This window comes from Stegodyphus dumicola, chromosome 8 (assembly GCF_044657685.1).
Source record: "Stegodyphus dumicola isolate Sdum_Otavi_A_Nest chromosome 8, ASM4465768v1".
Taxonomy (NCBI): domain Eukaryota; kingdom Metazoa; phylum Arthropoda; class Arachnida; order Araneae; family Eresidae; genus Stegodyphus; species Stegodyphus dumicola.
The window spans coordinates 155,700,961-155,728,836 of NC_140775.1; positions in this window are offsets into that span (position 1 = coordinate 155,700,961).

The window sequence follows — 27,876 nt, forward strand, 5'->3', positions numbered from 1 at the left end:
GGAAGACCGACAAAATATTAGGAGGTATCCCATGACTTTTGTCACTTCAGTGTGTATACGTACGTACGTACAGACGTCACAAAAAGTTCCTTTCTGAATCCATTTTTAATCCATTTTTCAATGCAAGAAATTAAAATTGCATTTAATTCATGATGTATTTAACTAAAAACATTAAATATTTTTACAGAATTACATTTTATTTTTTTTACAACTTTTCAAATATATAGAAGACACATAACATTCGTGTGTTAGTTTAAATGTATTGTACTCTATCCTATTATTTGTGTTGCATCTTATACTTATGTTAAGAAAGAAATTTTTTTTATTCAAGATTTTTATGTTACTATTTCATTTTTTAATTATTTTGTATGAATTTTTACTTTATCGTATGATTCTATGAACTTTTGAACTTTTTACGGCCTATCTAGCTACTGCATACTTCTAAAGGACTTTGAACTCTTATGCCATTCACAGCTTCAAACTGTCTTCGCGCCATTTTCATGATGTCTCACTACTGCTTATCCTGCACTCTTACTAGCTATATTGCACTCACCATCTGCTGCACCTGCCTGCATGCTTCAATTTAATGCCATTGCTTATCACTGCACAATTTTTATGATGAATGCCTACTTTCGTAAGTATTGAGATATGCCTGCTCACGCAGCTGAATTTTCTTAGCCCACGGGTGTTGGTACTTCTCTAGTACCATTTATTTGAAAATATCTTTGCCTAGTGCACTTTAATGCGATCTACTGGCGAAAACTCTTTAGTAGTTAATGACCAGAAAAAGTAAGTCATAAGTCAAATGTATTGTAATTCACTGACCAGCTTAAAGACTATTACTGTAATTGTAGTTTTAATCACTGTGGTGATATTGAAAATCAAGTTTACTTACTTAACGCATAAAATGCAAATTGCTATTAAGAATGCCTCTTCTCCTAGAAATTCTGTGAATCATCTTGCACTCCCGACTAGAATAAAAGAGTTAATTAAAAGAAGTCGAGCCAGAAAACAATGGCAATTATCCCGAAATCCTCAAGATAGAAGACACTTAAATTACCTAAATAGGAAAATTAAAAACGATATCCAAGAATTCCGCTCTGATAAATGGGATTTCTTACTTGAAAATATGGACTTACAACCGAACTCAGTCTGGAGGATTGCCCGGTCTCTAAGAACAAGCAGGACCAATCCGTCTCTCCTATTAATCACATGGGTGTCAGACACCACTCAGAAGCTGAGATTGCAAACCTAATTGCTGAAGAGTTAGGAAAAGTTTTCAAGTCACACCCTGAAGAAGAAATTCAGTACTCGGTTCAATCTCTGAAAGGCAGCACCCTTTCTAATTTTGTTGGACTCACCTCTCCCAGAGAATTAAAGCAAATTATTAAACAACTTAAAGTCCGAAAAGCAAAAGGCTTTGATGAAATTAGTAACGATGCTCTCAAAGCTCTTCCTAGAAAATGCATAGTTCTGCTCACAAAAATTTTTAATGCTTGCATAAAACTGAGATATTTTCTGCAACAATGGAAACATAGTATAATTATCACCATCGCAAAACCGGGAAAAGATCCTAAATTTGTCACCAGCTAAAGTGAAGGTAAAGGTAAGACCGATGTTTAAACCTGCTACCTTGCGGCAAAAGCAGGGATTATTGGAACCTTTCAAACTTTATAAAACCACCATACCGTACTCGTACTCTAAGGCAAGATTTGCTGACCTCACCAGCAAATACCTTTATTTAAACAAACACATTTTACAAGACAAAATAAATTATTTCATTTACAATCTTTCTCTTTACAAAATAAAACAAATACAAAGAAATTTCAAACAAAACAATTCATCTTGAACTTACTTAAATTAATATTTATAAGATAAACATAAAAATTCTAAAGAAGTAGGAAGAAAAATGTCAATTGAGTTCTTCAACGTAGCCTGTTTAGCACAAGTATCAGCAAATTCATTTCCTTCATGCCCAATATGACCTTTAATCCAATGAAGATTGACTTTTCTTTCCTTTAAATTTTCAATCAAAAGAACATGAGTATCGTAAACCAATTTAATAGAAGATTTACCAGAAACTATGGCAAGTAATGCACTTTGACTATCCGAATATAAATTAACATCGTTTTTAATATCTGTCCCCAATATCCATTCCAGAGATTTAAAAATGGCAAAGACTTCTGCCTGAAACACTGTAGAATTATCACTTAATCTAAACTTTTTAATACATCCAATTTCACCATTTGAATACGCTACAAAAGAGCAGCCAACTTTTTCACCTATCTTTGAACCGTCAGTAAAAATTTCGTGTCCTTCACGAGTAGGGAACTTCTTGTCCCAATAATAATCAGTAAGTAAGGCAGGATGAACATCATTAACTATTTTACAAATCTCAATATTTGAAAAATCCACTTGTAAATCAAAACTTTGATCAGAACTTCTGCCATGCTTTAAATGAAATAAAATACAATCTCTTTGAGCAATCAAATAGATTGGCTCACATCCACTTAAAATAAACAGACTAGCATTAGAAACTGTCCTGAAACACTTAGTGATACTTAACAAGGCAAGTCTTTGAATTTGAGTTAACAAATTGTTAACTCTAACATTATTTTTGTACCATGCAGCACACGAATATAAAATTTTTCTTTCAATCCCTCTCTTATAATAAATTTTCTTTATGTCACTATTAAGACCTTTTATTGCATATAATTTATTCAAAATAATAGAGCACTGTAACTTAATCTTTTTCAAATGAGGAATGAAAGTTAGTTGATCATCTATTAAAATGCCGAGATAATTTAATTCTCGAACACTCTTTAAAGAAAACCCATCAATATGTCCTCTCGGGAGAGTAATCATTTTTCCTCTTTTAGCTATTCCCATAATAGCACATTTTTTATAATCGAATTTCAATTTAACTTGTTTTGACCAATTACTAATCAGATCCAATGTATGATCAATATCAGCACCAATAGTATGCCTTCCGCTTGCAGAAACAATAATAATTATATCATCCGCATAAGCTTGCACCTTTACATTGTCCTTAAAAGGTAAAACAAGCATTGAATCACATAAAATATTCCACAGAAGAGGTCCTGAATTAGAACCTTGAGGACAACCTCTACCATAATATCTTTTAGAACATAAATTACCATCTTGAAAAGAAACAGAACGATCACAAAGATAATTTTCAAATAACTTAAAAAGATTAAAAGGACATTTAAACTTCTTTAACTGGAACAAAACGAAAGGCCACCAAACACTATTGAATGCACTCTTGACATCCAATGTAACAAGTGCAGTATGCAATTTCAATCTTCTGTTTTCTTTTATTTTATCCAATAAGTCACAAATAGCCAAAGTAGTACTTTTTCCTTCTATAAATCCATATTGAGATTGGTTCAATAATTTATTTCTATTCAAATAGAACCAAAGTCTATTCGTCATTAGTTTATCTAAGATTTTGCCAAATACTGGTAATAAACATATAGGTCTATATGAAGAGGGATCCATTTTATCTTTTCCCTCTTTATTAAATAAAACCAAGGAAGCATTTTTCCAAATCTTAGGAAAAATACCAAATTTCAAACAGATATTATAAATTTTACAAATAAAACGAGAATCAATTTTTATTATTTCTTCTATTATGTCTAAACATAGTCCATCATAACCTGGAGCTTTTCCTTTATTCATAGACCCTACCACATTCAAAATTTCATCTTCTGTAAATTCTAAATCATTAAATTCATTTTCATAAGTCTGAAAATTTTGTCTTATTTCTTTATGCCATTCCAGGTCATCTTCAAACAAATCATCCGGAAAATGGAACTTAACCAAATATTCCAATGTATCTTTTATTGAATTTGTTTCAAAACCATCATCTCTTTTTAACCGACTTAAACTAAGTGCAGATTTACACTTACCCATAGTAATTTTATAAGGAATACCATATGGTTGATCTAAGTTAGTTTTCATACATAAGTCATCCCACGATTGATTTTTAGCAATGTTAATTTCTTTCTTGTAGATTCTTCTTATTTTCTTATATTTATCCTCTAAGATCATTTTATCTTCCAAATTTAAAGCATTAAGAAATTTTCTTCTTGCTATCCTGACTTTAGACCTCAAAAGATCCAATTTCTTAGTCCACCAAACAGAGGACCCTTTTGTTTTAAACTTCTTTTTAATTCTATTCTTTTCACAAATATTTAGAATTTCATCAGTGAACCCTTCAACTATTACTTCCAAATTATTTCCATCAATTTTTATTTTGTTATATTGTAACAAAAGAGCAGAAACATCTCTTTTAAAATCAATCCAATTTAAATTTTTTAATGAAAATCTCTTTCTCTTCACAGGAGAAAAATCCTTATCACCAAGATCAATTTCTATATAATTATGATCACTGCAAGAAATATCTGTAATAACTTTCCAATCAATATTTATAGAAGTATGCACAAGAGTGAGATCAATCCAAGAGGAACCTCTTGCTCCTTCGAATGTAGGAGGAGAATCTGGATTATTCAAAATACAAATCCCATGTGTATTAATAAATTCTAGTACTTGTTTTCCTCTAATATCTTCCTCTTGATCACCCCAGACATCACTTTTAGCATTGAAATCTGCACCAATAACAAAATCATTACATAGATCTTTATTCAAAACTCTTGATATTTCATTCAAGCAGGAAATCAAATCAGCTTTAGGAGGACAATAAGCAGAAATCAACAACAAATCCTGATCTCCAAAATTAATTTTCAGAACAACTAGAACATTGGAAATTAAGATTTCAATCACAGAAATTGTCTTATCAAATATGACTATTCCTGCTAACGGAGTATCATTGTCAGCAAAATACTGTCTATATTGAGATGAAAATCCTTTAACCTTATTAATATGATAAGGCTCTTGTACCATAGCAAATGAATAATTTTGTTCAGATGTTCTTTGTTGGAGTTGAGACACAGCGGCACGAGCATGGTGAAGATTAATTTGAACTCCTCTGATTTTTAAAGAAGAACTAAAAGCCATAATTTGTCCTTCTGATTAATAAATCATATTGTCTCTTTAAACATGAACAATCTTTATCCAAACTAGAATGCCGCACGTCTAACCCCATTTTATACTTGTTATTCGCATTAGTACAATTTATACATACTGGACTGTTTTTACAGTCCCAGTGATTATGTCCTTTCTGTGCACAATTAGCACATATTGAATCTTTAGTACATCTTTTGTGAAAATTCCCAAATTCCTGACATTTGTAGCATCTCACTACATTCAAATATTCTTTAACATTTATACGAAACCAATTAAAATTAATCTTTCCTTGATTAATAATATTTCTAAATTTATTAGGTTGGATTTCTACCACCCAATGAGCCTTATTATTCTTTCCTTTTATCCGAAAAAGTGTTATAAAACCACCATCTTCAAATATAGGATTTTGTTTAATAACAGCTTCCTGTAATTCCTCTTTTCCAACTTCCAAATCAATATTATATAACATAATTTTCGGATTTTTCTTAATCGGAGCTCTAACTTCAAGATCTTCTTTTAACAATTCATTTGTTTTAATTTCCTCTTCTAATTTATCAATTTCTTCATGATTTAAACACTCAATAACAATTCCACCATTATTTATTTTTCTGACATTTCTAATCCCTATTTTTAACTTTACAGGATCAATAGCTTCAACAACTTTCATCTTCACTTCCTCTGAAGACACTCCTCTCACTTTAGGATAAATAAGAGCCACATGTTCATCGTTCCTCTTAATTTTATCTTTCTTTGATACAACTTTTTTCTCCATCTTCTGTTCTTTGATAATATCTGCAAATGACTTTTTCTCTATCTGTGGTTTTTGAACTGCATCCAATCTTCCCTTTAAATTTTCAATTTCCAACGCTTGGGAAACTATAAAATTAAATAGCGCTTCTTGCGCTTTAAAAACTTTCTTTCTTAGAGGAACTGTTACTCTAGTTGCCTCTTCCAAACAAGTTTCAATGTCACTAATTAGTGATCTAGCTTCCTCTATCAGTTCATTTTGAGGAACAGTCACTGTCTGTACATATTTATCCATTTTTGATCTATATCAATTGGTACCCTGGGGTTTCCCCAATTGAATTTTTTTGGAGTTTGGATTTCGACCTCCCCCCTTAGGAGGAGGAGCCCTCAGATCACGACAAGGTACCAAACTCCTGGGAAGTTTTTCTTATTGGCTTTCCAAAATAAACTTTTATCAAAAATACAATACTTTTTCAATTTTCGCAATCGAGCACTAAATATAGCCAATAACTTCCCCTGAGGGAAGGTAAAGGTAAAGGTAAATGTATTATAACGTATTTGCGTTGCTACGCTACTAACGTAATTCCACTAAGAAATATAAATTACCGCAGACGATTAACCGCAAAGAATATCCGCAGACGATGCGCGCGCTTAAAAAAATGTTTTTTCAGTTTTTCTGTAAGTTTCTGACTAATAAAGTTTGTTGTTCGTAGAAAAATGGCGAGATTTCTTTAAAACTTCATTACAAACGTATACAAGAATAAATATCTGTGGTAGTCGCTGGGATCGAAAGGAGAAACCAGTGTTTCTTTAAGAGAAAAGAAAATACAGTACTTGTGAGTGTAAGTTTTAATGAATATTGTGCCATTTTGTATGAAAATGTTGCATCTTATTATTGAATTTAACTAATAAAACGATATTCTATGTTTAAGCTTTTGGGTTAAAGCGTCAAAATATTTAATGTTCTTTTAAAATTTGAGCTCTTGTATTAGAGTGGCAAATTTATTATGTTGATATTAGAATATTTCCATTATGAAATTTGAGCTCTTGTATTAGAGTCGCAAATCAAGAAATTTGTTGGGTGAATCAAGTTAGAGGCTTGAATTCTTTTTTATTTACTTTAGTATAATTTATTAAGAGCAAACTTTGCAGATTTTTGTTTATCGGAAAGCACATAAGTTTTATTGCATTAGGTGTTTTAGGGAGGAAAAAAAAAGTGTTGTGTCATACTTGAATTTCTAATAAAAAAAGGCTTGATTGAGCACGTTGATTTGAATTTTTCAGTATTGACTAAAAGCCTTTTAAAATTAGTTTTGAAATTGCTGTCGAAGAGTTTTTCTATTTCTAAACATGTCATTTCTTGCCAAGGGTAGAAAACGAGATTTAATAGAAGTAGCCGAAGAATTAGGTGAGGAAGTGCCGCTAACTAGTAAGGCTCCAGAAATTAAAAAATATAATCACTGAAAGTCAGTTTTACGATGAGCAAGAAGTTAAATTTAATTCTAGACCGAATAATTGCAGAACGTCTTGCTCGAGAAGCAAGGGCATATGAATTGGAAATAAAGCGGCTTGAAATTGAAAATCAAGTAATACGAGCTAGACAATCAACAGGGAATATAGTAGAATCAAGCAAAAAAATCCAGTTATCACAAATTATTCCAAAGTTTGACGAAAAAAGGGATGAAATGGGACTATGTTTGATAAATTTTGAGAGAAAAGCTGAAATGGCTCAGGTTCCTAAGAAAGATTGGGTGGCCTATCTTTTGGGTGTTTCATCCCCTCCCCCCCGGAAATCTCCAATATTTTAGCCAGAGAACCATCTGAAGATGCGGCTAAGTACAAATATGTGAAAAATCTAATCTTAAGAAGATATAAACTTAACAGTGAAAAGCTGAAACAGTGCTTTTATCGACATCAAGAAACTCCTGAAAAATCTTGGAGAAATTATGCTCATGAACTTTATAGTTATTTTTTGGAGTGAATTGCGGATTTAGAAATTAAGACACTTGAAAATCTGACAGATTTAATAGTTCTTGAGCAAATTAAATATAGGGTTCTCATGGAAGTAAAGGATCATTTTCTCGACCAGTGGATGAAATTAAAAATTCCATATGAGCTAGCAGAAAAATTAGACGAGTATGAGGGTATTAAACAGAGCTTTTAAGAAGGAAAATTCTAGAAAACAAGATTTAAAACTTCAAGAAAGTCGACAAAATGTGAACAAAAGGCAAAGTGGTTCTCATAATAGACATAATCCTAAAGAAATCTGGAAAGATTTTAATCCTAAACCTATAATTAGGACAGAACGTACTAATAAAATTCATGAAAGGGAATTTGAGAAACGGAGACAACTTCGTTGTTAGGAATGCGGATCCTACTCGCAACTTCGATCTCAGTGTAATAAACTCAAGAAAAATCTAGAAACTGCAGCATCCAATAAAACTGTACCCTCAAATTATTATGGCTCCATATACCAGCCTAGATAAAGTAAATGGCTCTAAAATGCCCATACTTAGAGAAACCAGTGCAACTTTGCATTTAATTTGCCAAAAGTATGTACAGCCTTCCATGTATACGGGTGAGACCTTGTGGATACGATCACCTGTGACTGAACATCTAATGTGTTCACCTTTGGCTGAGGTAGGGCTTGGATGCGATCTGGGTCATATAATAACAAAGGCTGCAGTCTTAAGAGATTCATTAGATCAAGGAAGGTATCTTCTAGGTAACAAATCTGCTGCATTATTTGAAGAAGCAAAACTAGATGAAGAAGTTCAAATTCATATGGTGAACGCCATATGAACTCGTGCTCAACAGCGACGATTAAAAGAAACGGAAAATCTGGTCTCAACATATGAATTAAATTCTGAAATTGAACTTAACGACAAAGACACATTGACTGAAAATGAAAGTTTGCCTCCTGTGAAATATGAACGCTCAGAATTAGATCTGATAAAGGCCTCTCCAGAAATATTTATACAAGAACAGAAGAAGAGCCTCGAATTGAAGCCGATTTATGAAGAAGCTAAAACAAAATCTTCTCAAAGTATGAGGTATATGTTGAAAGGACAAATGCTCTTTTTCAAAAAAGAAGATCGCTATGGAACACAAAGGACTATTGATTGTTGTTCCTGAAAAATATCGGAAGCAGTTGATGAATGTTTGTCATGAAGAAAATTCAGCTCATCTCGGTGCAATAAAGACCAAAGATGCATTATTTAAAAAATTTTATTGGCCGAATTGTTACAAATATGTCCAGCATTTTGTTAAAACTTGTGACAAATGTCAAAGAATTGGAAAGCCGCAAGATAAAAAGAAAGCACCTTTGAAAATTGTCCCTGTTATCACAGAAATATTTTCAAAAATAAATGTTGACGCTTGTGGGTCTCTGCCCGTGACACCTTCAGGAAATAGGTATCTTATAACTGCAATCTGCATGTCTCCAAAATAGCCGGATGCAGTTCCTGTCGCAAATCTTTGTTCAACCATGGTTGTTGATGTTATCCTTCAAATATTTAGTCGAATGGAATTTCCAAAGGAGATCCAAACCGACCAAGCTATATCTTTTACGAGTGTGCTGAAATCGAATTTCCTAGAAAAATTCGGAATTAAAGTTGTAAGAAGTTCTGTTTATCACTCACAAAGCAATCCTGTAGAGAGGATGCATAGAACTTTAAAAAGAATTCTTCCAGTCCTATGTCTAGAATCTGGTTCGGACTGGGATAAAATCTTACCCCAGGCTTTATTTGCTCTTCGAACGACAGTACCGGTTTTTCGCCCGCAGAATTAGTTCATCGCAGAAACTTAAGAACTCCAATTATGCAATTGTACGAAAAATTATCTGGTAATGAAGAGGAAGAAAATACAGTAGTGGACTATATATATATATATTTGAATTAATGAATCGAATGAGGAAATGTCAAGAACTCGCTGTCCAGCATATGGAAGAAGCCAAAGAAAGGCAAAAACTCTTGTATGATCGCAAGACCGTAGAACGTAAATTTCAAGAAGGAGACTTAGTTCTAGTTGTAGCTCCATCGAAGCCAAACAAACTATCAATTAAACTGGTAGGTCCTGGAAAATAGTTCAATTATCAGAGACAAATTATGTAGTTGAGTTTCCCAAGAAAAATAAAACTCAGGTGTACCACATTAATATGCTAAAACCGTATTTTCAACGAGCAGAAAATATAAACTTGCTATATTTAGAAGACAGGATAAACGGCTATGAAGATGAAATACCGAGTCTAAATTATAACGCAGATACTGAAATGTCTGAAGTTTTGCAAGGCATTCAGTTGAATTCAGTATTATCTGAAGACCAACGAAGAGATTTAAAGAAGTTGATATGCAAATATTCCTGTATTAGTATCTCTAATGAACCAGGATGTATTGACCTTACCGAATATGATATAGAATTAGAAGCAGAAAGACCTATATGCGCAAAACCTTATCAGATGTCTGCCAGACAAACCGAGGTTTTAAAAACTAAAGTATAAAATATGATAAAACTGAAAGTAATAGAACCAGGTGAATCGGATTTTACCTCTCCACTCATACTGGTTGAAGTTCCTGGAAAAGAGGCAAGACTATGCATTGATTACCGTCGGTTGAACAAGGCAACTAACTACGACACAATATTTCCCCTTGCCAATCATTAAACATTTAGTGGAAAAAGTGTCATCTGCCACATATACAATTGTTCTAGATCTTACTCGAGGTTACTGGGAGATCCCACTAACTAAACGAGCCCAGCGTTACGCTGCTTTTGTGACAAATTTTGGAACATTTAAATCCCTTAAGGTTACCTTTCGGGCTAAAAAATACACCATATGATTTTAGCTGCTGGATCGCAGAAATTATTAAGAAACTGTGAAGAATTTGCTGTATCTTATATTGACGATGTTGCAGTATTCTCGCAAACTTGGGAAGAACATTTGAAGCACTTCGAAATTATTTTGGGGAAAATGAAAATTGCTAAACTGCATATTAAGCCTTCGAAATGTCAGTTTTCTCATATGACCGTCAAATACTATATATGTTATGTAGTAGGACAAGGTCAAAGAAGACCAGCAGAAATAAAAATCCAAGCCATAAAGGACTTCCCTAAACCTACGACGAAAAGACAAGTCTAGTCATTTTTAGGACTTGCGGGGTATTATCGAAGGTATATTTCTGAATTTTCTGTGATTTCTGTACAACTGACAGATTTGTTAAAAGGAAAATGTTGCAAATCAAACATCAATTGGACTGATGACTGCCAAAGCGCTTTTGATGAACTCAGGAAACACAAAATCCAGTCTTACACAGTCCGAACTTTTCTCAACCTTTTATCATTCAGTGCGACGCTTCGAATATTAATATTGGCATTGTATTATCACAGATAAATGCTAAAGACGAAGAACATCCAATAATAATTCTTAGCAAAAATTTTCACCTACTGAAGTACAGTACAATCGAAAGGGAATGTGCTGCCATTGTCTTTGCAGTATAAAAGTTAAAATTCTACCTAGATGTATATACCACATAAGCTCATTATTCAGACTGATCATAATCCTCTAGTATGGTTGGATAAAAACACTGGGACTAATCCTAGATTATTACGATGGGCTTTGATCTTACAACCTTTTAACTATGAAGTTGCGTATAGAAAGGGAAAGCATCATCAAAATGCTGACAGTTTAAGTCGTTGTATCCAAACATCTTACAACTAAAAATATACATTCTAGGAAGTTTAAAACTTCACTGTTTAATTTTTGTAATATTAGAATATTACATTTTATGTGTTTATTTAAATTGAACATCATTCTCTTGTGAAAAAATAATAATAATGTATTTAAACTGAAAATTTTTCTTGAAAGTTCCATCAATTTAAAAGAAAAAAACTTTTCTTCGAAAAGTTCCCCGTGAGGGAAGGAATTTAAGACTGTAACGTATTTGCGTTGCTACACTACCAACATAATTCCGCTAAGAAATATAAATTACCGCAGTCGATTATCCGCAAAGAACATCCGCAGACGATGAAAGCGCTTAAAAAATGATTTTCAGTTTTCCTTTAAGTTTTGACTAATAAAGTTGGTTGTTCGTTCAAAAATGGCGAGATTTCTTTAAAACTTCATTACAGTATATTCATCTAACATCCTTTAAAATGTTCCGCTATTTTACCTAGGCCATCTACCTCTATTAATAAGCTCGATTGATAAACCATATTAAACTTTAAAAGACCTCATTTGGCAACCATTAAAAGATGAACCTTATCCGATTTTTCTTTGCCTTGTCTTTTCTTTCTCCCTCCCCGTTTAGCATAATTTATCTAAAATTACACTTTAAAGGAATAAATATTTTTATTTTCTGTAAAACAAAGCTCAAAACATCCTTCTGCTAAAGGTAAATACTGACATAATTTTTCACAAAACCATTTCTTTTGCAAGTAAAATAAAACAACGAGATTAATTTTTATTTACTAAAATTAAATACGAAATTCTTACTTTTATATTTATTGTTCTAAAACTAAGCAAAAAATCATATGTTTTTAGCGTGAAACAAAAATGATAAAGTATTCTTATTCAAGTAAAATTCTGCAAAGAAGTTTCGTTTTTATGAAAGTAATTTAAAAAATTAAATACAGGTTGTAATGTTTACAGTGGATTGATTACATTTGTTTTTGGACGCTTGCATTGCTGAATTTTATTTTCACATTATCTTGTTCTAGAGATCGAAGTATAGATGTCAGAGATTTTCTGATACCTTATTTTTTGGTCTATTTAAAGTCTTGCTTGTTGCAAAACAAATATCATCAAAATATTCCTTGATATAAAATTATTTGTTCAAAAAGTGTTAAACAGTAACTCACATAGTAATTCGGACTGTTGTAGGAAGTAAAGAGGAAGTATTGTAATCGCGAAAAATTTCGGGCCATTTTGACGGGAAATAAACGAAATATCCATTTTGGCAGCTATCGAATGCAATTTAGCGATGTTTTTGTGTGACATCTGTAAGTACGGACAGCATAAAGGACTCGTTTTCCCTAAACGAATTACAAAATTGATTTAAAATGGATTCAGAAGAGACTTTTTTCGTGGCGTTTGTACGTCCGTCCGTATGTATGTACGTGTGAATGTATCTCGCATAACTCAAAAACGAGTTGCTTCAGAAGGTTAAAATTTTGTATGTAGAACTGCTATAACAAATAGATGTGCATCTCCTATTTTGGTTGCAATAGGCTGCACCAAAAGAACTCAATTTCGCACTAAGTGAATTTAAGACCATACAACATTTGATATGTATATATTAGATATATATACACTCTGTTACTCTCAGTGAGCTCAGTTTCTTTATTTTTATGTGTCTGTAAATTCTTCATTTTTTGCTTTTAAATTGATTGAATTATATTTTTCTAATCTTCCGGTTAAGGTTTTTATGCCTTTAGTTAACCTGCATGTTATAGTTGTAGAATTATCAACAATTTAAAAATTGTTTAAGTGCAGACTAAGCCTATCTTTTTTTTACATATTTGTCATATTTGTTTACATTTGAAACTTAGCAGAATAGTGGATTTGTTACCATTCTAGAGAAATTAAGCTTCGCAACAACAAAATAACGTCTTCTTTTATTATTGCGAATTAAGTTATGCTTAATCCATTCTGAAGTTAATATTTAAATTATTAAATTATCTCATATATTGACTCAGTATAGCGTCCACAACAAATTAAATCAGTTTCTACGTATCTTTTTGCCGAGTGAGATCAAAAGTAAACTTTCAGTTTTGTGCTCCGAAAAATCTGCCCTCTTGCCCCTGACCGAATTGCTTGTTTTTGCGCAGAAACTCTAATTTTAATTGTAAAAAAAAAAAATTTAAAATTGTTTTAACTGTATTTCGTGTTTTATGTTTTTCTATATCTTTCAATTTTTAATATAGATATTTTGAGTTTTTATGTATTTTTGCCTTGTCTCGAAGTGAGAACTTAATTAATTGAATGAGAAATATATCTCTAATGAAAAATTCGAGGAAATAAGTTGAAAGGAAAGGCAGGAAAAAATGCGTATAATTTAATATTTCGTTCAAGACAGTCATCACATGAGACTTTTGTTTTAAATGAAAATAAATCACAAGAATTACCATCAGCATTCGGAAATTATTCCTTGTTTAGCAAAATCGTTTCCATATCTGAACTGAACATCGCAAATGAACAAGTTCTGTAAGAAATTTGATTATTTATCGTGGAAAAAATTGTAAAAGTATTCGAAATATCCCCAAAAGTATTTGATATAAAGCGTTCAACTATCTTTAATGATATGAAATTACAGAAATTGCTTGGAAGTGTTGAAAATATATTAAAGTGAAGATCATATTCAGGTAACACGTAGAAATCCTGAAACTACCAAAAAATGCATTACGGCATATTGATACTGGGCGATTAGCTAGAAGATAATTTTTCGTTCACAAGAAAACGAAGAAAATACGCCTGGCTTTCACAGAACCCATGGCTAGCAGAGATTTATCAAACAGAATAATTTTATGTTTTCAGACAAGTCGAAATTTAATATATTTGGATCCAGTGTACAAATTATTGTTTAGCGAAAGTCTAGTGAAGTATTGAATCCCAAAACCCTATCGCCTGCTGCTAAACGCGGGGATAAAGGCGTAATAATATGGGGATATTTCGCTGCTTCTGGGATGAGAAATTTGGTTTTTATAGAAAGTATTATGAATCACTCATATAAATATTTTTAATGAAAACCTGAACGCATCCGCAAGGACAGTCGGAATTCAATGTAGATTCAAGCTTCCTCAGGATAGCGATCCTAAACATACCGCCTTTAATGTTCGCTTATTATTATTATACATTTGTCCTGAAATTACCAAACCTTTTCCATATTTTGAGGACTTAAATCCTTCGAGTATGCAAGGAGTTAGTTAAAGAAAAGAATAATGAACAGGATATTTCTTCGAAAGCTCTCTTAAAAGCAATTCTTACAGTGGAATGGAATATTAACGAGAAACTCAAATTAACCCAAGCCCAAAGCGTATGAAAAGTGCAGTTTTAGCTAAAAGATATCCAATGAAATATTCAATGTCTCTTTATTTTCATGTTTTAATTCAATATAAATTGAAGTGTCCGAATATTTATGGGGGTTCAATTTCAGAACTTTCCAAATAAATTATTTTATTTAAAAAAAACATTTAGAATTTTTTTTTTTCCCAAAACAAGCAGGTTTTAAAAATGATTCATAGTGTATGTAAAAGAGAAATAGTCATTTTTCTAATATTTAGTAACTGATGGTCGCAAATAAAACTGAAAAATACAGTGTGCGGAAACAAGTGTGAACCACTGTATATAATTTTTACGAAAACATGGATTAAATCGTCGAAAAAATGTAGAAACACATGAATTGAAAGTTTAGTTTTTCTTGGTCTAGGTTTAAAAAAAAAAGATTCTGATAGCTGGAGTTTCGGTTCTTGATAACAGAAGTTCGAAAACATATTATTACGTGATTTATAGTCAAGCTCGATTTCTGATGTAGACGTAACGTAACAGAGTTAGCGAGAAATTCCGCCCATGTAAGCCCAATGTGGGAAACGTCAAGGTTCATTTGCAGTCAGCTATAGAATTCTGAGTTGTTTTTCTGAAAATATTTGTTTTCATCGTGTAGTTATTAATCATAAAAACGTTTCGAGGATGTCTATATCATTAATATGATGTGCGTGTTCCAATTTTCAACATATTCTTTTTCTTGCTGTTTATTTCACCAAGGCATTTCTCTTGTATTATATTCCATTTAATGATGATATGAATCTGAATGAACCTCATAATACGTGTAAGCCTTTTATGTAACGCAAGTTAATGGTTTTTAGATAACATGAGTTTCCTCTAAAGTTTTACGTGTTGTGTTTTCAATAAATTCTTTATTGTGATTGCTTTACGTTTTATTGCAACTGTATATAATGCAAAGTTAAAATGGACTTATTATTTTATTTACTATATTATGATTATTTACTAGCAAGAAAACCCTCTCATTATTTGCTTTAAATCATATATTTTAAGTAATTTGACATTAATTGTGTGCGAAACAATGGAAAACGAAAAAGAAGGCTTTTTTAGGTGGATAAATAATCCTTATTTCAACTGGAAATTTTCTATTCGGATACCTTTCAATAATTCTATTTGGATCAAATGGTCATGAAAAATTAGTTTGCCCTTAATAGCTCAACGAAGTACGCTCACGATGAAACACAAACTTTTAAGAATTAATCAACATAATAATGAATGTATTTTATTACAAACTGTGGAAGCAGAATCACTTAGCGAATTGCATGAGGTTCTGGAGTATTATATTTTTTAAATAGATTTAATGCTAGTTCAACTCTGAAAAGTTCTCGCTTTTTGCTTTCATTTAAGATGCAAAATTTAAAAATAATTTAGTCGCGATTATTCTTTAAGAATCGAAGTAGTCCTATTTCAAGATAACAACACCGAATTACAATCAAATAAAAATATTTTTAGTCCAAAGGGATTTGAATCCCGAAGGACTATTAGTTTCGTTTTGGCATTTTGCGTCGGACTCTGTAGCAATCTGTAGCAATCTTGCTTTTGAGCAAGAAGAAAGGAGGTGAGGACTTTGACGAACGCCGTTTCCTCCAGTCCGTGAGGGCGTCGGACTCATAAATGTCGGTTCACTTTTCAAACTGTTGCCACAAAATGTTAGAGTCCTGCATTATATTTGAAGAAATTAAATAATGAAAAATCTGCATAAATGTATGTATATTTCTCGTATTGTGATAAAACAACGGTACATAGAGTCATCGAATTTTGAATAACGTAATCCTCCAACGAATATGAGCATGTGGAAGACCAAATTTGAAATTTGAAATTTGTTTTATGATCGATTTCCTATTTTTTAAAACTTTGACGAATTTTTGATTAACAAACTCAAGGATTTCAAAGCGAGCAATGGCAACGTTGTGCAGAAAAAACATTTTTATCTCCAGCGCGTGAGTCTCTGTATCGGAAATTCTAAAGATATGCTCGTTTTAAAACTATTTTGCGATATTGCTGTTGCCCTGGATCTTATGGTTTAAGTGCGAGGAACATGATATTTAATAAAGAAAGGTAACACACAAAATGTTAAAAAACGCCCCTTTGGACGTAATTTAAAATCTGAAACATTTCAGATTTTTTTTTTTTTTTTTTTTTAATATATTGTACATCACCAGTATGTTACATAAATGCTGTATCTGAACTTTGTCTGAATACGACGTTTAAGGAACGGAGAGTCATTGTAACATCATTTCGTATTTATTCGCATTTACGTGAACTCCTATCATATACTCGGAATTAGTGTTGATCCTGAATGACGAAATGGGAACTTTTCTCACCTACCACATAGTAAGAAGCTGAAATGTAAGGATTTAAAAAAAAATTCTCATCAAAACAAAACGTTAAATAGGACATAACCTAAAAAATAACAGTGAGCTCTCTCTTTCTCTCTGTCGTTTTAAATTACCTAATTCCGGACGATTTTTGTCATCTGTGGAAATGGTCGTCTTTAAGAATATGCCTGTAGGCCTGTAGGTATGTTGATTTGCATAATGGATCAGGGATTTTGAAGTTTATTAAGGATAAATGCTAAGTAAAAGTACGGTATATTCGTTTATTAATACAGCCATATCAACAAAATTACATATCGAATAATGTAGGGAAGGGAAATTTAACAGAAATGAATCCTGTACTTGATTTTATGGAATGCTGTAAATATAATATTTTAAACACAGTACCCTTATGTTGTTAGCATATTCCGTTTGCGGAAAAATCGCATTCCGCAAAGCTAACTGAATGGGTTAGGTATAATTCGGATTAAGAAATATGTCTGTGTTTCCATAAAATTTATAAACAAATTCTAAAAATGACAAAAATAAACAGTTTATTTATTTTCATTCTAAAACATATATATTGACATGAAACAAAGATATAAAAACTTGCTTTTATTATTTTTTATAAACTAACTCGATACGGGGATTTTTTCTCCGCAAATCGTTAATTACTTTACCAAAAAAAAAAATCGCTTTTCGTTTATTCCATCAAATTATTTGAATTGAAAGCAATGCTAGTGATGACAGTCTTTCCTCTGACTGAGCGCTCCTTGCGAATGTACGAATTCGCTACAGTGTTGAAAAAATGTGCTCAGCAGATACACTGATAGACGAAACGGTAAAAATTAAAAATATTAAATTATATAATTCTTTTAGTACATCTTTATTTAGATTGTCATTAATTATAATCTGATTTAAATCTTAAAACAATTCAGTTACTCAAACAACTTACTGCGAGAGTTAGCGAATATAATCAGGGGAAGCGTTATACCGGGGGGAATGCGGTCAGGCTTTTATTTACCTGTTAAAAATTTAATTTCAGTTAATGAATATAAAATATTCTCATTCTGGTATTTATCAACATCTCCTAGATTTGTTTCTAGTTTAATTCATAAAATACATAAAAACAGTAATGTAATTTAAGTAAATGTATATGTATATTTCAAATTTTGAAAGGAGAGGGAGGGGAATGATCATTTAGCAATGGTGAAAAGGGTGCATGAGGTAAAAACGTTTGAGAACCACTGCATTATACGATATTAAGGTGTGCAGCATCCACGAGATAAACCATGGAGGAGTCGGTACGCATGCCCAAATGCGTATAATCTGGCTACTTTACACCACGAAAATATTCTTACCGTGGAAATTATCAGTGCTTCCATAGGGGATATGCATATATGAATTAGCCAATCACTGCGAAAATCTGCATGTTATCATAGGGTGAACGTCCTACCTACATTCTTTGCATCTAATTTATACCTTTTCTTTGTTTTTTTTCTCTTCAAATAAACTATTTGCATGTGTAATGCATTACGTTTTGTCCACAAAAACAATATAAATATTCTGAAAAAGATAATCACGGAATATGTATTTATTATTTATATTTTAGAAAATACAAGTCAAGTTCCACAGCTTGCATGGAGTGCATGCCACTGTCGCTACTACTACTTTCACTATCCGCCGGTGTGATTAAGATCATCCAATTCTTCATTCGTCATTTCTCCAGTAATTCTTTGATTTCTCCATCAGCCATGTGGGTGCTACTTTGGTAGACGGTTGCACGGATTTTGGCGATTTTTTTTGGCAAGCGATACGACTTATGGTAAACCCGTTGCTAGACAAGTTGTTTATGGTAACCGATACTTTGTTGTCATTTTATTTATAAAATAATGCGTTTTATTATGCATAAATTCCGTGTTTTAAATATTATTTATGATTTCAAAGTAATAAAAATGAATTTAATTTTGCATTTTTATTTGAAATAAAAATTTTATTGTTTATGATATTTTATGGAATTTTATGTTGTGAATGATGTAAAGAATGACGTCACATTATTTTAAAAGTAATTGGTTTTATTAATATCTATAAATTTAATCTAATGTTTTAAACATTATTTATGGCTGTTAAATATTAAAATACAATTTAATTTTGCATTTTTTTAAAATGTGATTTTATTATGAATGATTATTTAAATAATTTTAATTCTATGCGTGATGTAATCAGCTCCCTGATTGATTACTGAATATTTGTGCATTACCGCTCCATTTTAAAATTTTATTATTCATCTCTTCGAATTCCTCAGATTTCAAAGCGAATGCATGTGTCCGTTTCGAATATAAATGTTGTTATTGGTAATTACCAAGAATTATTGGTATCGGAATAAAAAATTGCCGTTTGAGGCCTTATTTTAGTCAACATGGCTTTCCTAATCAAAGATTTATTTATAAATTGTTAATAGCGTCAGAGAAAATTTATTTTAAATTTTTGGAGAAAACATGGCTAATTGCTTCTTCAATGAAGTGTAAGAGACGTGGATCATACAGATGAAGATCGTTAGCGGAACGGTTTTTTTTTTTTTTTTTTTTTTTTTTTTTGTGGTACTTAACAATATAAGACAGGTTAAAAAATATAAGTACATAATTTTCTTTTACTTTAATTGTATGCTTCAATTTTTATTAAAAAATTAATACAATTTTAAAATTTTAAATTCCTGAGATATTTAATTTAAAAAAATTCCTGAGATATTTATTGCCGCATATGTTTTAATGTTAAATAATCAAATCCTATAAAACTTATTTTAAAGTATTTAAGTAGTATTTTAATTCTTTTAAACGTTGGTATAATGTTTTCAATTCGATATTCAATTTAAGTAATATTTTAATCCAATTAAATGTTGCGCAATGTTTTTATAGCGGTGTTTTTATTCTATTATATGAAAGTAATAATTTAACCTTACTTTAGCATTTTATAGTCTTAGTAAATGTATTTATTTACATTTGCCAGCCATCTTAAAAAACAACGTTTTCAACCAAAAATTAATCCATTATTTTTAACGATATTTATTTTTTTTTAAGTTTCGAATACTTTACTATATGCGTAAAATACGTAAAAACAGCATTTTTCAAGATGGCTGACGACTGTAAAAACCGCGCCAACAATTGCCCCAATGTAAATCGCCAAAAATCCGTGCAACCGTCTACCAAAGTAGCACCGCCATGTGATATGGCCATGCGATATAGCGGCGATCTGCTATATCGCCGCCAACTGTGTTTGCATCCCCTTAATTGCTCGAAACAGTGTTTTATCCATAGATAACGAATTGCTCATTTATAAATCCATTCTGCTTCCATTACTCTGTTATGCATGCCCTGTTTGGGCTTATGCTTGCAATAAATATAGAGGAAAACTTCAAATTGGCCAGAATATTATGCTCAAACAAATTGCAAATGCTCCTTGGTATATTAGGAATAAGTGCATTCATGAGGAACTTCGAGTATATATGCTAAGATCCTTCTATTATAAAATAGCGAAAAAGTTTCATGTAAAACAAAGTACCTTAGCTATTAACCAGCTATTAAAATAGCTACATATGATTACAATAAACTTGATAACAAAGACAGGCCATTGGCCATTTTAAACATCTGGATTATGTAATTGTAATATGTTACCCATGTGTCTTTATATATTGTATTACTGTATATATTCATCTTCATATGCTATTTAACACATATTTTTTATACTTACCATCTGTGTTCCCATTCTTTTTAATTTTGCTCCCTATATTGCATTACTTGGCACCAAGATACTCACACTTTTCTTTCTATGTATTGACATGTTTTACTTTCAGGGCACACTCACCAGCTCGACTGCTTTCTGACCTGCTGATAAACAAAATTCAAAGATTAATCTTTGATCTTATACAGTCTTTCCATTCACTTTAAATTTCTTATTAAAAAAATAAAAAAAAAACCTTACACATAAATATATATATACTCAATACTTGAGTTTTTTTGGTTAACCTCAATGTAATTCGCAAAGTCTTAATTATTCTACATGGGGTAGTGCCTTGGCACAGGTACCCAGGTGTTCAGAAGCACCATTCCACTGGGAGACTGTTTTTGCAATTTAAACGATTTCTTTGCTTTATTTTCAATAAATGGAATCCTTTAAAAAATATTGATATCTTCTGTCAGCAAACATTCAGTGTTGGTGAATAAACGTTGAACCTCACATAGATGAAATTCTAGCGCTGGATAAATTAAATGGAAACGTTCCGTTTATTCGTATTCGGTAAGACTTTACTGTATGGAAAACAAATAATATACATAAAAAAAAAAAAAAAAAAAATCCTATTTAGGTCAACAAAGAAAAAATTTATTTTAGTTACTTTTTATCAACATTATTAGCATTTTTTTGTTTCTAATTTATGAAGCTGATGGTGGTCTATAATTTCTCATTCTATCCATGTCTTGTAATGCTGCATTATTGCAAGGAACCTTTCCAGTGAGTTTCGAGGAGTCCAATTCTTCAATTAATATTCCATCTAATGATTTCACACGACTCAAGGCGATAAATACTTGACCTACTGCCAAGGCTTTCGTCCTAGATATACTACTGCATAATCTAAGGTGCTATTTATTTATTTTAATAAGCAAGGGACATTTTAAAGGGTTATATTTTAAACATATATTATTATCACGTCAACTCAGAAATATAGGGAGAATTTCCGCTACATAATGGGACATGACATCCTCTTCATCCAGCTCTATAAAACTATACTTCTTTAATTCCATACACTTTAGAAATCTTTAGAACTCTGTCTTACTGTTGCCACTTATTTTTGTTAAATATTACAATCCTATTCATCACAGTCATGTTCTATTATTTAAAAGTTGTTATAAAATTAATTTTTACAGCACGTGAGAATTCCTAATTAACGGTCATTATTTGCAAATATATATAAAAAAAAAAAAAAAAAAAAAAAACAGAATATCTTTTGTTGCCATTTATTTTTGTTAAATATTACAATCCCATTTATCATAGTCATGTTCTATTATTTAAAAGTTGTTATAAAATTAATTTTTACAGCACGTAAGAATTCCTAATAAACGGTCATTATTTGAAAATATATATAAAAAAACATACCTTTAATTCCGATAAACAGGAATAAATAAGTAGGAATTGAATTTAATATGTGAAAAGACTGTATTAACATTAAGTGTTATCCACTACTAGTTTAAAAAAATGTATTTGAGCTTGAGTTGATGAATAAAAAGTATCTTATTAACGATTTAAAATTTGAACAAGATATAGGGAGAGTGTGAGCTAATAGTAGGAATTTAATAATAAAAATATTATGCATAAAGAAGAAAATAATTACAAAACCTAGCTTTATATGAATTATGTTTACTAATTTCAAAAACACTCACTGCTTTCCAAACTATTTATCTATTGTTGATATAAATTATTCAATGTTATGCTAAAGCATATTATAGGCTTTTATTTATTTATTTATTATTTTTTTTTTAACATGTTGTAAATTTCTGTAAATATTTGAGCCAATTTTAGTTCTGAGTGATTTCATAGAAACTGCCGTTCAATGAGTTAATAAGTGAATGGCGTTTTAAAGTTTACTCTCTGGGTGATAACGGTAATCTGCAATATTTCTTGTGTGTTTAGGAGAATTTGTCTATTAATGTATATTCTCCTTCATGTATATTAGTTAGTTTTGCTGTGTAATTTAATTATTGCAATAAATTTCCAATTTCCTCCTGTTCATTTAAAGTAATTTTTTGGAGAAATTTCATCTCAACGTATGAGTATTTCAACATTATTTTTGAAACAGAATATACAAATTACAATAGTTATTCAATATTATAAGCATTATACATATAACTTAGCATTTTTGGGAGCATACTGTATTATTAAAAGCCCATTTTTAAACGTAGTTTTCTTAATATTTCATCAATTATCCAATATTTTTTGGAAGCACATTATATGAATAATTACATATTAATTACACTCAACATATTTCGGAAACAAACAGCATTCAGATAAACTCGTTATTAAGAGATGGGAAGATATTATTCTGTACAGAAGTACGTAATACATGCAGTCGTAGATTAGTGAAGAAAAGAGCCCATCTTGCCAGAACTTTTACAACCCCTCACCTTAAGACTCATATGTTTGCCGCTAAAAGAAGTTAATTACCTATTTGAGGTTTCCGTTGGAACACGGGAGCCCTCGCGATTGGGAAATTTTCTATCCTATAAATTATCCGCCATTGAATATGTGATATAGAAACATTGAATTTAATAAATTAGTACAGTAATGGCTAAGTTTTTATAAAAGTCATTATGCTAGCTCTAACATAAATCACAAGAATGAGATCTAAAATTAATTACATTAATTTGGGATATTAAACGAAATTCATTATTAAGAAGTGAAAAATTGTATGCTGTATTGCTTGTAAATCACACAGTTAGTTAAGTGATTTATTGTAACATTAAAATGTAATTTATAAATGTAAGTATATTTTTAATTCCTGATATAAACTGAAATTTTTACCACCTCAGATGGCAACACCTTTTAGAATTGGCAAACTGCCAAACTGCATGGATACTAAAGTAAAAGATTTCATGCTTTTTGGAACGTCTAAATTTGTCATTCTACATGAAATTTAAATGTCCAGGTAGTGTAATGTAATGAAGTGTGAAAAATGTATGAACTACCGTGCAGAATGCTTTTAATGTCTAACCAGTATGTGATTATGTACAGTGTGCTGTCAGTGAGGCTGAATTCTCTCTTTCAGATTTTATCATTCCACCATTTTGATTTACACATAAGAAGATTCCTCACTGTTTGCACATCTTGTTGATGAACCGGGCCACCTTAGCTGAAGCTACAGTTCCTTAGGTCAATAACTTCCACCCACGCAATGATACCAAAAATAAAATTAGCTCCTATTGGTTATCAAGCAACTGAGATGATAATGCACCTTTCTTAGCCCGGGCGCTTTCCCGGGATGTTATGCTCAGAACTTGCAAAATTACTTTGAACTGAGATTGACGTCATATAGCTACGACAGAAAGGTCCCGGGAACGCCTACGCTGTTTGCCGAGAGGTATTTTGCAATTCTAGAGCTTCGATCGATACTTTTAGCCTGGTGTAGCGTGGCGGGGACCGGGTTTTGTTCTCAGAGCCCAGATACTGTCAATAGAGGCTCTTGCAAAACTAAGAAATGGCTCTTGCTAAATCAAACATTCTGCTTCGAAGAAGATTACTGAAGAACAGATTGAAATTTTCGTTATTTCAGACACAATTTATTAGTCTTTCAAACTGAAAAATATCTGTGCAATGAAACGCTCGAGATTTTGCGATTCCCATCGCCTAGATTAATGTATGAAGTAATGAATTCTTTTTGGAAGTACCATATTGGAACGATTATAAGACAACCATACCTTTTTAAAGACGCCATTAATATTATTAATAAGTCCTCTCTTGATTATTGGGTCTTATTCCTTATGTAAAGAGGAATGTAAATTATTTATTGTCATTAGACAGAATGTCTCCTGAGAAATGGCAAAAGCTAGTTCTAATTGTCGCCCTATTTACATTTTTCAAGATAGATTCATGATATTTCAAGATATTCCGTGCAGTACGAAAAGTCGGTTATGAGATATACATTTAACAATAAATTACGTGTTGGACTAATAAGTTACGAACACGTTATCTTCTAATAAATGTTTTTTGTCTTTTAAAAGTGCCTTGGGAATGATTAAATTAAATATCGAAATACGCTTAGGTAAAATTACTTTAATGCACTTAGTTGCTCTAATAAATAATGAAGTTACCAAAACACTTACTTTAATTATACGTGTCTTATAAACTGTGAGATATCTTAAGATATGACCTCATGTACCTTAACCTGGTGTACTGATGGTGTTGTATAAGTTAATTTTAAAATCTATTTTTGAGATAGATTTTTATTTTACTTTAAAGTGAATTTTTAAGCAATAGTTCAGTAAAAAGAGAACATAAGATTTTGTATTTAAAATGAGCTGTTCAGAATGGTATTGCCAAACGGTAGAAAACAAATTTTGCTATATTATTTCGCCATAAATTAATACTACGGGGAAATCTTGCGGAATTTTATTATTAAAAAATATGATGTGTACACCACATGACTTCCTAGTACGGAATATTAAATTATACGCAGTTTTCCTTGCATTTCATTTAAACCTATTTTTCGAATTTCATTAGAGATATATTTATCATTCAATTACTTCAGTTTTCACTTCACAATAAGGCAAAAATATATAAAAACTCAAAATATTTTCATTAAAAATTGAAAGATGTAATTAAAAAACAATTTTTGCAATTCAGATTAGACTGTCTACTCAAAAACAATCACTTCAGCCAGCGGGCAAGAAGGTAGATTTTTCGGTGCACAAAACTGAGTTTTCTTTTGGTCCCACTCGGCAAAAAGGCACTGCAGGTGCAGAAACTGAATTCAGTATTCTGCTAAGTTTCAAATGTAAACAAATATGGCTGCTATGATAAAAAATTAGGCTTAGCCGCACTTGAACAACTTTTAAATTGCTGATAGTTCTAAAGCTTTTACATGCAGATTAACTAAAGGTATAAAAACCTTAACAGGAAAAAAAAGTACAACACAATTCAATCTTTTTTAAAGCAAAAAAATGCACATTTTACCAACATATAAGAATAATAATAATAAAAAAACTGAGCTTACGGAGCCGTGTAACAAAGTGGGTATATATATATCTATATATATAATATTCAGGGAACATGCGGCGGATTTCAACCAAAAAGGGAGGTGCACAACTGCTTATTATAGCAGTCCTACATACAAAATTTCAACGTTCTGAGGCTACTCGTTCGTTTTTTAGTTATGCAAGATACATACGTACGTACGTATGTACGTACAGACGTCACGAAAAATATCTCTTCTGAATCCCTTTTAAATCGTTTTATATTTCGTTTGGGGGAAAAAGAGTCCTTTATTCTGTCCTTACGTACAGATGTCACGCAAAAACATAATTAAATTGCATTCAATAGCGATCAAAATGGACATTTTTGTTGAAATATGACACCCGAATATTTTCGCAGTTACAATACTTCCTTTACTTCACGCAAGATAGTAAAAATGAAGATCTGTAAGATATATATATATAGCATTGTGAGAAAACAACGGTTCCTGAAGCCACCAGATTTTAAACACATACAGTCCTTCACCCGAACATGTGCATCTCGTAACCCGAATTTTTATTTTATTAACCCGAAAGGGTTATTAATTTCGTTTTCTCATTTTGCGTTGGATAAACTGCTTATCACTTTTTAAACTGTTGCCACCAAATATTATGACTGTGTATTATATTTAAAGAAATAGAAAAGAAGTAGTCAACGATTAAAGAATAAAGCATGCTAGTACTAAAAGAATAAATTAGCGCAAAATGCTGCTAAATTATAAATTAAGTTTAAAAATTGTTAGATCCAACTATCAGTAATAAGACCCAAATTTTACCAAGTAAATTAATACATGAACTACATAAAAGCAAAAATCTAAGAAATTAAGACATTGATGTGGTAACAGTTCTGCACAGCAACCAGAGAGCATCACCTATGTGCCTGCAGCGAGAGGAAAGAGGAGGATGTCACTCAATATAAAAAGATGTCGCTTCCACGTGAAGGTGGTAAGATGTAGATTCCGCGCAAAGGTGGTAAGATGTTGATTTCCAAGCGAAGGTGGTAACTCAAGAACTGTAATTGATAGCGAGCCTGAGTAGGCACCAAGGCAGCTATTTAAACTATATAAGAGTGGTGCAGAATTTTGTTTGTATCCAACAAGCGCAAGGAGACATAACGGCACTGTAATTCGATTCCATCTGTACCTTTTCTGTGATTTTCATTAAATGTCTGTGGTGTGGAAGACGTGTTGACGTGTTATTTACTTTAGGATATCATCTTCAACTCCCCAACCACACTGATGTGAAAGAAGAAATTAAAACTAAGATGCTAAAACATTGATTGGAATAAGAGGGTAAACAAGGGAAGTAATCGTGTAAAAAATTAAACAATTATGCAAAAAAATTTTTTAAGCTTCCCTGCCTGGAGCTACTCGCATTGTGAAAAAACAACGGTACTTAGAATCATCATATTTTGAATAACGTAGTGCTCCACCCGAACATGGGCACTTGGAAGCGCGAAGTTTGAATTTCGAATTTGTTTTATTGTATATTTCATATTTTGGAAAACTTTAATGAATTTGAATGTGTTTAATCAATTTTTGATTAACAAACTCCACGATTTCAAAGCGAGCAATGGCAACACTGTATGGAAAAAAAAAGTTATCCCCGACGCGCGAGACTGCGTATCGGAAGTTCTAAAGATACGCTCTTTTTAAATTATTTTGTGATATTGCTGTTGAATTCAATTTTATGGTTAAAGTGCGAAGAACATGATATTTAATAAATAAAGGTAACACACAAAAATGTTGAAAAAACTCTCCTTTGGGCGTAATATAAAATCTGAAAGCTTTCAGATTTTTAAAAAATTTATTTCCTTTTCTTTGTGTGTGTGGGAATTAAATGAATTTTTGTTCAACAGACTCAGCGATTTTAAACACGAGTATAATAGAACGACCAACTCAACTTCCTTGGTCTCAGATTAAGCGAAAAACTTTAACAAATC